The following is a 12,066-nucleotide window of genomic DNA, read 5'->3' on the forward strand; positions in this document are numbered from 1 at the left end:
ATGACTTTGGCAAATTAATCTTTTATCTGAATTGGCTTTTGACTCGTCTCATTTCCTATATTTTAAGACACACTGTCACAAACTTTAAATTAGGTGAAATTTCATCAAGCCATTCTTATAAGATGGGGTAACAGACAGAAATTTAATAATATGGCGTAAACTGTGAGTAAAACTCTAAAAAGTGGAAGTCACTGTAAAATCAAATCCATATCATTTCAGTAAATCATAGTTGTCACAAAATGAAGAGTACAAGTAGGTAGCCAAGAGTCATATGAAATCTCTTCCACTTTACTGGCTAAAAGGTCTACCCATTTTTCCTAACTTGAGAAAGCATATCAGGATTAACCAATGACAGTAACTTTGTTATACGGATAGGATACCCTTGAATTTAGTCTTTTTTAATAAAATGAATATATTGTTTGCAAAGGTCAGTAGCTTAAGTGTTTTTCATGTGATGACACTTAGAACTAAACCTGAGGGTTGATGGAAACTCCACCCACAGAGCTGTGGCATTTGGCAGTGAGGGAGTCCCCTGTTGGGCTCTGACATGATGAAACTGACGTATAATCTCAGGATGTGCAAGAGGGACTGGAGGTGAGGATGGGGCAGGGAGGTCAATGAGAAGCTTATTTCCGTAACCCAGGTTAAAAATGCAGTGAGTCTTCTTGGCTCTTGGCACTGGGAATTGGGAAAGAGGGGACAGCCGAGAGAAAGTGGCAAGACGTCTTCGAAAGAAGCCAGTAGGAGGACACATGGCATCTGTAAGACAGAAATGTTTCCCAGTGGCTTCCCGTCTCCTGAGGAATGTAAAAAGAACAAATTGGGGCAGTAATACACTCTGCGTGGCAGCAAATATCCAGGTTACCCTAGGGAGAGACATGAAAAACCTCTGTTTGCAGGGACTACAAGTCATTTCCATCTCCCCGGGCTGAGTGAAAGCCCCAGCTGTGTGATTTCTTAGCCAATTATGGGAACTTGCACAGCAAATGCAGTGCATTTAATGCAAGGCCACAAATCTGGGGCAACTTTCTGCTTTGAAGATTTTCTTGTTTCATTTGTGATTTTCTTCTTACTGCTCTCACTTAGCAGGGACATATGGTGGTGTCAAGGCAGTCTCTAAGGCATCTTTCTCTGGCACTTCTGCCTCCATCCTGCTTCCTGAGAAGCAAGTGCTGGAGAACTTGGTGGGTCCCCTTTGGGGCTGGCAGCCACGGCACTGAGCTGGGCCCAGAATGGGTGGGGCTGGCTAAGGCAGCATGGATGCCCCATATTAGCCTTCTTAGTTTGCCACTTGTTCCACAAGGGAAGAAGCCTGGCCTGAGATTTGTGGTTCCTTTATGTAAAAAAAGATTGACCATGAAAAACTGGATACATCATAAAAAACTACTGAAATTCCCTAAAAAATTGGTTCCAAGGGCTTTCATCATCATTTTATTTCTACTTTTGCCCAGTAACTGCTTGGACCTCTTACCTTGAACTATGACTCTCCTGCCATGCTCTGCTCTCAGACTTTATTTTAGTTTGAATTTACCCAGATTGTCTGACCTCCTGCCTATCTGTGAGTCTGACTTTTAGAGATTTTAGCCAGCACGAAATAGTTTGTCTCTCCACCAGCAGAAATCTTTATTCTCTCCTCTTTCTTCTCTCCTTCCAAAATAACAACAACAACAACAACAACAACAACAACAACAAACAACAACAACGATTATATTAATAGTGGTAAGGAGAATTGAAGTAATTTTCCAAAGTTACATTCAAATAGAATAATAAAACAAGAAGGATCCGTCTTTATACCCAGGTAGCAGTGGGCACAGGAGTGTTACTGTCCAGGTCAGCTGTCCTGGGTGAGCATTGCTGAATGTAACTGTGGTAGGCTGAAAAATACCTTCCCTTCCCACTGCAACATATATCTAATTCCTGGAACCCATAAATGTTACTTTATTTGGAAAAAAAATTATTTGCAGATGTGATTAAGTTAAACATTTTGAGATGAGGAGATCATCCTGGGATATCCAGGTGGCTCTAAATCCAGTGATGAGTGTCTTTATAAGAACAAGGCAGAGGGAGATTTCATATACACAGAAGAGGAAGAGGCAGTGTGACCACAGAATCAGAGATTGGAGGGATGTGACCACAAGCCCAGGGATGCTGATAGCTGGGCCCAGAATGGGTGGGGCTGGCTAAGGGAGATAGCTGGGAGAAGAAAGGAATGGATTCTCCTCTAGAGCCTCTGGAAGGATTGTGGCCTTGCTGACACTTGATTTCAGCTCAGTGAAACTGTTCACAGACTTCTGGCTTCTAGGATTGTGAGAGAATAAATTTTTATTCTTTTAAATCACCAAGTTGTTGTAATTTGTTACAGCAGCCTCAGGAAACAGATATAGTTACAAAGCTGTTTCTTCTGCACATGGCTATGTTAAGGGTCCTATTCTCTGTGGGAAGTGGTACACAGAAAATCTGGGGAGACTGGAAGGTGCAGGAAAGAGATTCCCAATGCCCTGGTCTTCATGGAATCTGAAAGTTAGATGTGGAAGCAACAATTTTAGGTCATCGAGCGTCCATCCTTTATTCTGTCATCCCCTCTAACAACTGAGCACCCACCATGAATCAAGCACTCTGCTATGCATTGATTCTTGGATTTTTCTCTTTTCCAAAATACCTTCTTCAGTATAAGTCCAATCTTTCTCATCTGGTCATGACCTTGAATTTACATTGTGTAGATGAATCCCTCGAATAAGGAAATATAAAACATGTAGGCTAATAAGGCTAACTGAATTGGTAAGGAGACTGCCATGCCTTTCTTTTCTTTCCCCATCAACCATAAGTAGCCGACTTTCCATGGATGGCTCTGGAGTTGAGTCAAATCAATAAAAAAATTGATTGATTAAGCCTTAAGCTGGAACCAACATCTTGGTAATAAAAGAGCAAAAAGATGCATAGCTTTGGGTAATGGGAAAATTCAAAACAGTCAACCTAGAGCAATGGCTAATACTTTCTTTTTTAAAGAAACTATTTTAATTGAAAACATATAGCCTCATGGGTATAATCTAATCCAGGCCACCAAGGAGCCATGATTGTTAAAGGAAAGGCAGAAAGAAGAGGGAGAGGAGAGGCATGGGAGACTGGGAGCTCTGCAGTACATGAAGAAAAGCCCTTTGCATTTTTAAGGACAACTTCTGCCTAGCAGCAGGGCCTGCAAAAGGTTTCACCACCTTTTGCTCACAAGGCTTAGGGGCTCATTCAGAAGTAGGAGGTATGGCAGCAAAGGAGATGCATCTACAAACATACCAAATCCACCAAAAGTTTTTTTTTGTAGTCAGGAAGTCCAAGGCAATAGTTTGGAATGGGTCTCATTTGGACTGGCTAATGCCTTTTTCTCTATGAGTTTTAATTTTCCCATCTGCACAGTAAAAGATTTGGATTAGAAAACTCTAATTCTATAGCACTAGAGAATTAAAAACGTTAGATCTAAAAGGGACATTACATCAGCCATAAGAAGAGATGAAATACTGCCATTTGCAACAACATGGATGGACCTTGAAATAATCACACTAAGTGAAATAAACCAGACGGAAAAGGGACTCATGGACATGGACAATAGACTAGCGGTTATCAGAGGGGAGGGGGAAAAAGAAATAAAATGTTAAAAAAAAATAAAAGGGACATTATAGATCACCTTGCCCTTTTCAGCTGTTTTACATATCAGAAGAGTGAAGCCCAGATTACGGAAATGATTTGTCAAAAGCCACACAGCAAGTTGTGGCTGAAGCTAGAATTAGAATCTAGAATCTGGGGCTCCTGGTCCAGCTTTTCTCCATTATCCTATGTTTTTTTAATTGAGAGAATCGACTCAGGGATGACTTTTTGGGTTTCTATATCCCCGCCCTGAATTTTCATGCCAAAATTTTGTGAATGTTTATATATTTTTTTTTTTTTAAAGAAAGGAAATCTTAATATGAGCTCCAGAAATGATAAAGGACTTTTCAAAAAGCTGTGCATCAATTAATTCAACAAAGATTCATCGTACCTCTGATGCATGCCAGGCCCCTTTCCAGGCTCTTAGAATGAAGCAGTAGATACAGCAGGCAGAAGTCCCTGCTCTCGAGGAGCCTATAGGTAGCGGGGGGGATAGACAATTAACAAGTAAAATGTATTGTGTGTAAGGTGGTGATAGGTGTATGAAGAAAAAATAAAGCGGGGACAGGGAGTGCAGAGGACCACTTCTGCTTTACTTAAGTTGAAATTAAAATTCTTCCAGGAGTGCCAAACTCCTTGCCCTGAAGATCGGGAACACAGCACAATAAAGGGGTGCAGCGTTCTGTGCTAGAGCCATTTTACGAGAGAACAGCTCGAGGTGGAGGCAGTGTCCTCTGAAAGCCCCTGGTCCTGCTCCCTTGGTCATTCTCAGCAGTGCTCGTGACAGGAAAGTGAGCAGTTTACTTTTCTGAGCCACCTGAAGCCAGCTGCCGGGGCATCATCACTCACAGGCTGCTGCACATTGTCCACTGCCCAAGATAGTGACGATTTCTGTGTCAGCATTATTTATGATTTATTACATCACTGCATCCTGGGGAGGAGGGAAGACAGGGCATGCAGAGGGGCAGCAACAGCAGTTCATGGAGATTTTGCCTTTGGGGACGAATCAAGGATGACCTTTCGGCAGTCTATGCTGCTGCCTTTCAAAGCATTTTGAACTTGATTTGATCTTCGCATGGGTCTTAGAGATGTGGCAGGTGTGGTTAATCCCACTTGAAAAATTTATCTTCCAATACACAGAGGAGTATGGGGTCATGTGGCAGGTTAGAAGCAGGGCCAAAGATTAAAACCCAGGTCCCCTTATCTTCTTTAAGACACTTTCTTCCTCCATCCACAGTCTTGGGTTCATCTCTGCCTCCTTTCTTCCCCTTACCTTCCACATTTGATCTAGCAGCAAATACTTTTCTTGGACATACATCTAGAATCTGACCTCCCTAGACCAGCTCACCGTTATCTCTCGCATGGACTGTTGCAGTAAACTGCTAACTGGCCTCCTTGCTGTGACCCACCCCCGTCAACTCCCAGTCAGATCAAGTTATTCTCCGTATAACCTCCAAATTGCCTAAGAGCTTTCCATCTCTCAGAATAAGAGGAAAATTCTTCTTTTGGCCCATAACGTAGGCCCTACGTTATCTCACCTCTTGCAATATTTTTATCTAATTTTGCTCCCTCTGCTTCAGCCACATTGGCTTCTGCTATTCCATGAATTTGCCAAAGACATTGCCGTTTTGGAGCCTTTGTGCTTGCTCTACTTTCTATCTGGGAGTTCTTCCTCCACATATTTTCAAGACATCTCTTTTACTTCATTCAAGTATCCACTCAGAGACTTGTCAGAGGTGTTTTTCTACGGTTCAGTATGAAACATCAGCTCCTGTCATTCACTGTTCCCTCATGTTGCTTTATTTTTCGTCACCACATCTATCAGTACCTGATACTATATGACAATTATTCATTTAGTTATTTTTGTCTCTCCCATGGGGATGTAACCTCCATGAGAGCAGTGATGTTGCTGTACGCACTATTCAAGCCCAGTGCCATGTAGAGTGTCAAGCACATACTAGGAATATTAATTCATTGAACAAATGAATGAAAAATGAAAACATTCCTCTAACCAAAAACATGTAGTAAGGATGTTCAATGTTGATAATGAAGATGTCAGAGGCCACATTAGTTTGCTCTGGCTGCCATATCAGAATACCACAGAATGGGTGGCTTAAACAATAGAAATTTATTTTCTCACAGTTCTAAGGCTCAAAGTCCAAGATCAAGGTACCAGTAAGCTCAGATTCCTGTGAGACCTCTCTTCTTGGCTTGTAGATGATTCTTTCTTGCTGTATCTTGTACATGGCTTTTTCTCTGTATGCATATGTGAAGAAACAGAGAGAGATCTATGGCTACTTTTTCCTTTTATAAGTACAACAATCCTATTGGATCAGGACCCCACCCTTATGACCCTATTTACCCTTAATTGCCTCCTTGAAGACCCTATCTCCAAATTCAGTAACATTGAGAGTTTCAACATATGAATGACACAGTTTAGTTCATAACCCAGGCTCACGTTTATTAATCACCTACTATATGTCAAGTACTGTATAAAACACTATACACATTTTCTCATCTAATTATTAGTTCTATTTTACAGACAAATAACCTGAAGTTAGCAGAAACTGGAACTTGAACCCAGACTTAATTCTAAAGCCTGGCCTTTTATTCATTTATAGTCTACACTGCTCCATTTTATTTGAGAGACATGAAGGAATAGCTTCCTTTAAATAGTTTTTAAGCTTTTCCATTAGATCCTTCCATTTTCTTTGCCCCAAGTCAAACATCTTTTCTTCAGAAACATAATAGGAATTTGCTTATTTTTATTCAACATGTATTCATGGAGAATTATTGTTTCAGGGAAGTATATGAAAGGCCACAAGGGATATAGAGAAAAAGAATGTGTCATTTAGGATAAACTAGGTTATGCTAAAGTAACAATTACAAAATATCGTTGGTTAACACACAATTTATTTCTCACTTATGCTACATGTCCAACATGGATCAGTGGCAAACTGTGTTTCATACTGTCACTCAGGGCTCCAGGCTTTGGAGACAGTGCCATCTTATATATCTACCACCTGGAGCACATGGTCTCTGCAGTTACCATGACAGAAGACAGAAGAGATGTACACATCATCAAGAGACAGAATTTTCCCACGACTTCAGAAAGTTCCCTGATATGCTCTTCTGTTCAATGCCCCACTCCTGCACCCTCTCTTCCCTTATCAGAGAAGACCACTCTCTAATTTCTATCACCATTGTTTAGTATTGCCTACTCTAGAATTTCCTATGAAGGAAAACTTGCAGTATACACATTTGTGTCTGACTTCTTTTGCTCAACATAATAGTTTTGAGATTCATCTTTGTATATCACTAGTTTGTTTCTTTTGATTACTCATGTGTAACATGGGTTAATCTCAGCCAAATTGACCACATGCTTATCTCTGGAGTTGCCTGGAGTATGATATTAACTTTTGGCCAAATCTAGAGAATGTGTTAACTGAAGATAAATGATGCTTTATGATAATGTATATATGAGTGGTTTAGGGGCAGGATGTACCAGTTTGTCATCTTTGCTTACCAGTAATAATTGGATTAATGGCTTGTACCTGGTTTTGGTGGCACCTGAGGAGGGTTGACAGTAGAAGTTGGACATGTTGCTGTAATGTGCTTATCTGACCACTCACTATAAGAGACACCTACCTCAAGTAGACCTTTGGCTTCTTGGTTCCAAGATCCCTTGCATACCAGTGTTGGTTTGGGAATGGGAGACATAGGTTCTGGGTAACCCAACACAGTCATAAAAGAATAAAGATGTCTGCATCTGAGACTTCCTGTTATTGGTGTCTTGAGTCCTTATCTTGAGGGTGCTAGAGAGGTATTGAAAGTTTTGAACAGAAGATTGACTCACATTTTTGTTCTCATCACTCTGATGCGGTGTAGAGAGTGGATTGGTGAGTAGGGTATACAAGGCCTTTAAAGAGGCTAGTATAGTGGTTTAGGGAGGAGATGATGGTGTGGATTAGATGAAGTGAAGTAGCAGCGGGGATAGAAAAGTGGCATAATTGAGATATATTTTGGAGGCAAAATCTAAAAAATGTACGAGTGAATTGGATGTAGGTGTTCAAGGAAGAAAGAGAAGTTTTCTCAGCTTAATGACTTGAAAAATTGAGTAGATGGTATCATTTACTGAGATGGGGAGGACTTGGGGGGAATTGGGTGGTGATGGAAGCTGGGGTCATGAGTCCTGCTTCGGTCTGGTTATGTGTGAGGAGTCTATGAATAAGACATCAAAGTGGGCCTGTCAATGTGATATCAAAACCGGAGCTAGAGCTCAGAGCTAGAGGTAGAGTTTGAATGTTATTCTCTTGTATTGGCACTTAAGTCATAGCATTGTTTGAGATCACCCAGGGAGAGAGTGTATAGGTAAAAGAGGACTCAGATCTGGGGCCATCATCACTGATAGGATAGGTAGAGGAGGAGGGTCCTCATGCAGTGCTGGTGATGGAATAATGATAGTACCGGTGATGACGACGGTGATGGTGGTGGTGATGGTGATGATAATGGTAGTAGCAGCAACTACCATTTGCTGAGTATGTTAACACCTTCAAGGCACTGCTCTGAGTACTTTATGTAAATTGTCTCATTTAATTCTCACATCAACCCTATGAGGCAATTACAGTTAACTATTTTATTTTTCAGCTTTATCGAGGTATACTTGACAAATTAACTTGCAAGATATTTAAAGTGTACAACGTGGTGATTTGATATACGTATACACTGTAAAACAATTCCCTTCATTGAGTTAATGAACATATCCATCACCTGACATATTCTTTTTTTTTTTCTTTTTTGGTGAGAACATTTAATTTCTACTGTCTTAGCAAATTTCAATTACACAATACAGTGTTATCAATTATAGTCACTCTGTTATACTCTAGTTCCTCAGACCATATTCATCTTATAACTGAAAGTTTGTACTCTTTTACCAAACTGTCCCTACTACCCCCATCCCTAGTGGCAACTACTTTTCCACTCTTTCTATGTGTTCAACTTTTTTGTTGTTTTGTTCCACATGTAAGTGATCCCATGCAGCATTTGTCTTTCTCTGTTTGGCTTATTTCACTTAGCATAATGCCCTCTAATTTTATCCATGTTGTCATGAATGACAGGATTTCTTTCTTTACAAAGGCTGAATAATATTATATGATGATGGAAAGTTAAGTTGCTTACAAATCTTGGCTATTGTGAATAATGCTACTATGAACACTCAAGTGTACATCTCCTCCAGATATTGGTTTTGTTTCATCTGGATATATATCCCAAAGTGGAATTGTTGGATCATATGATAGATCTATTGTTAATTTTTTGAAGAAATTTCATGCTGTTCTCCATAGTGGCTGCACCAATTTACATTCCAACCAACAGTGCACAAGGGTTTCCCTTCCCCCTACATCCCATTAACTTTATTTTATAGATGAGGAAACCAAGATGCATAGAGGTTAAATAACTTGCTCAAATATCACACAGCTAGGAAGTAGGGATAAGGTGATAATAGAACACAGTCTCTTGACTTCTATCCCAAGATTCTTGTCATACCACACAAAAGACAGAAGGAAGCTGGCCCCTGTCCCTTGGAATCCTGAAGCCTGCCCCCATTGATGGCTCACTTGTAGAAATTGGTAATATTTTTGTGTCAGTATCTCATGGCGGTGTATGTATCACAAAAGGCCTCATTGTTGGTGGAAATATACTCACCTGGGAAGGGGTTACCCACCCACTACTTGTGGTGACACTTACAGATGAGACACATTTTCTTAACAAATAAGAATCTAATGGATTAGGTCTTATCTAATTATGCATTCTGCATTATGCTGAGCCTCTCCCTGCCTGATGCTGCTGGCATAATTAAACTTAATGTACTTTTAATGATGTCTTCTTAACTCAAGCATTCACATGCGATTAGCGTCAAATGGGGATGAGCTGTCGCAGGTCCAGGAGCTGTTCTCCATGGTGCCCCTGTAAGATTTAGGTTCAGATATGAATGTATCATGGATTACAAATGTTATCAAGGTTTATGAATGTTAGATTGGTGGTTAAATTAAATGACATTTAGGATTCTCTTCAGCTCTGGAGATTATTATTTAAATATGGTCTCTCTGCTCTGCTGCTGATCTTGACCTTACCTCCCCAGTCCACCCTCCTTACTACTTCAACTAGTAACTCTAAAGCAGGTTAGCATTATAAGATGGCTTATAATGCTAGTTATCCTCATTTAAGTCAATAAAATGGCATCCTTTTCTAGTTTGGCTTAATCTCCAGGTCTCAAGTCACTGAAACTAGTATGTGCTGTAAATTTTATTCTGTTTTGGACCTGAGTTATTGGCTGGCTAATGGGTATAGTAAAGTTCAGGTGATCAATGTATGAGGAAAAGAACATTGTACTGGGAGTCAAGATGCCTGGGGTTTAGCAAGCAACATCCCTCTTTTGAACCTTACTTCCTTTATCTGTAAAATGATAGGGTTAAATTTTTTCCCCCTCTTTAATTCCACACCCCCTGCCCCTCCACCCCGCGAACTTCCACCCTGACCTACAGATGTTGCCCTCTCCCTTTATTAAAGAACTGAATCTCTGAAAGCAGGGCATCTCTTCCCATATGCTCCGGCGTGTGCCTGGGGCCTCGCGCACCCGGAGCCTGTACCTTTTGTGTGTGAAGCAGATGTGCTAACCACTACATTATGGAACCACCCCCGGTAGGGTTAAATTCAATGACATTTAGGATTCTCTTCAGTTCTGGAGATTATTATTTAAATATGGTCTCTCTGCTCTGCTACCGATCTTGACCTTTCCTCCAGTCCACCCTCCTTACTACTTCAACTAGTAACTCTAAAGCACGATCTATGTCAGTCCCTTCATCAGAAATCTTCCATAAAAGTAAAAATGACTAGTATTTCTTATTTACTAAATGTTAGGCACTTGCATTTGTTATCTCATCTCAACAGCCCTGGGAAGTTTGATATTTTGTCAGTTTGACTGATGAGGAAACTGTGACTCAGAGAAAAAGATTTTCCTAGCTCTAACAGTTGGAAAGAGATGAAGGCCAGTCTGTACTTATCCACAATGCAATGTCCCTTCTCAAATGTTCGCTGTTGCTGACTGAAGAAAGTGGAAGTTGAGGCAGACATTCATGATCTTGTCCCAGTTTAGATTTCTAGCCTTATCTTTCCTCTCATACTCTATTTCTTGCCCCCTTCCACCACCCCTCAGTGCCAGTTCCTTCACTGCTCCTCACATGTACCCTGATGTATAGACCACGTGTTTTTACTCAGGCTTTTCCCTCTGCTTGTTTTATACCCAGCACTGTATGTATTATTCCATCACAGCTTCAGGTACTAGTTTAGATCTTACCTCTGCCAAGATTCCTTTCCCAATTTCTCATGTTTCCTTCCCTTTGTTTTTAAAGCACTTTATTTCTATCACTAATATGAGAAAGGTTTTGATGTGTCATAATTAAGTTATTCATTTATGTCTCTATTATCTGACTTGATTGTGAACTGCAGAGGATAAGGGATGTTTTTTACGCTTCTCCTTTTCCTCCCCGGCACTGATGTCATAATTCTGATCTTATCACATAGTTGGCTCTGATGCAAGGATGGTATTAAAAATATTTAACTGGTATGATATGTGCACTGACCCATGAGAATAAACTCTGGTTGTACTGGGGTGTACATGTGAAACACCAACCCTACCCTAACGTGCGTAAAGGGAATAGAAATAGCCAATGGAACTAGTAAATGAATGCTAAATTGGTGCTAAATGGATTTCTTGATACATACCTTCCACTTTACCATACTGCCTCCAGAATGATCTACTTCACCCTCTGTTCGAAGGTGGTCTCCCTTCCAGGTTCTCTCCCCACCATCTCATTTCTCATCTTTCATTGACTGGGCTCAGTCACATGGCCACATCTAGAACACATGCAAGGGATACTGGGAAATGTAGTCTAGATGTGTGACTAGCATAAAGAGAAAATGGATTTTGGTGAGCAGCTTTGGGTTCCTACCATTTTTTTTAAAAAAGAAAAAATCTAGAAATTAAGAAGGTTTTGCTTATTGACATATAGCAATATAAAAAATTTCACTGTTTTCTAAAATATGGGAAACACGACTGAAAAGTTACCACTTATTTTATACACCTTCATATAGCTCACTTCATTTTTCTTCTTTAAATCTAAGCATTTCAGAGGTGGAAGGACCGTAAAATTCCATTGTCCTTCATTTACAGATGAGGCCCAGGATGGTTTTCTCAGAACCCTTCAGTCTCTTGCTGGACTCTCTGTCATCTCATCCTCTATGCAGGAGGAGCATCTAATTGGAGAAACATTAGGATCTGTGTTTTGTGGTTAATAAGACACAAATTCAACAACTATTGAGAATCATAGTCTATTGGCATTGGAAGGGAATGTAAACTGACCTTCACTCCAG

Source organism: Pteropus vampyrus, unplaced genomic scaffold, assembly GCF_000151845.1.
Source record: "Pteropus vampyrus isolate Shadow unplaced genomic scaffold, Pvam_2.0 Scaffold30, whole genome shotgun sequence".
Taxonomy (NCBI): domain Eukaryota; kingdom Metazoa; phylum Chordata; class Mammalia; order Chiroptera; family Pteropodidae; genus Pteropus; species Pteropus vampyrus.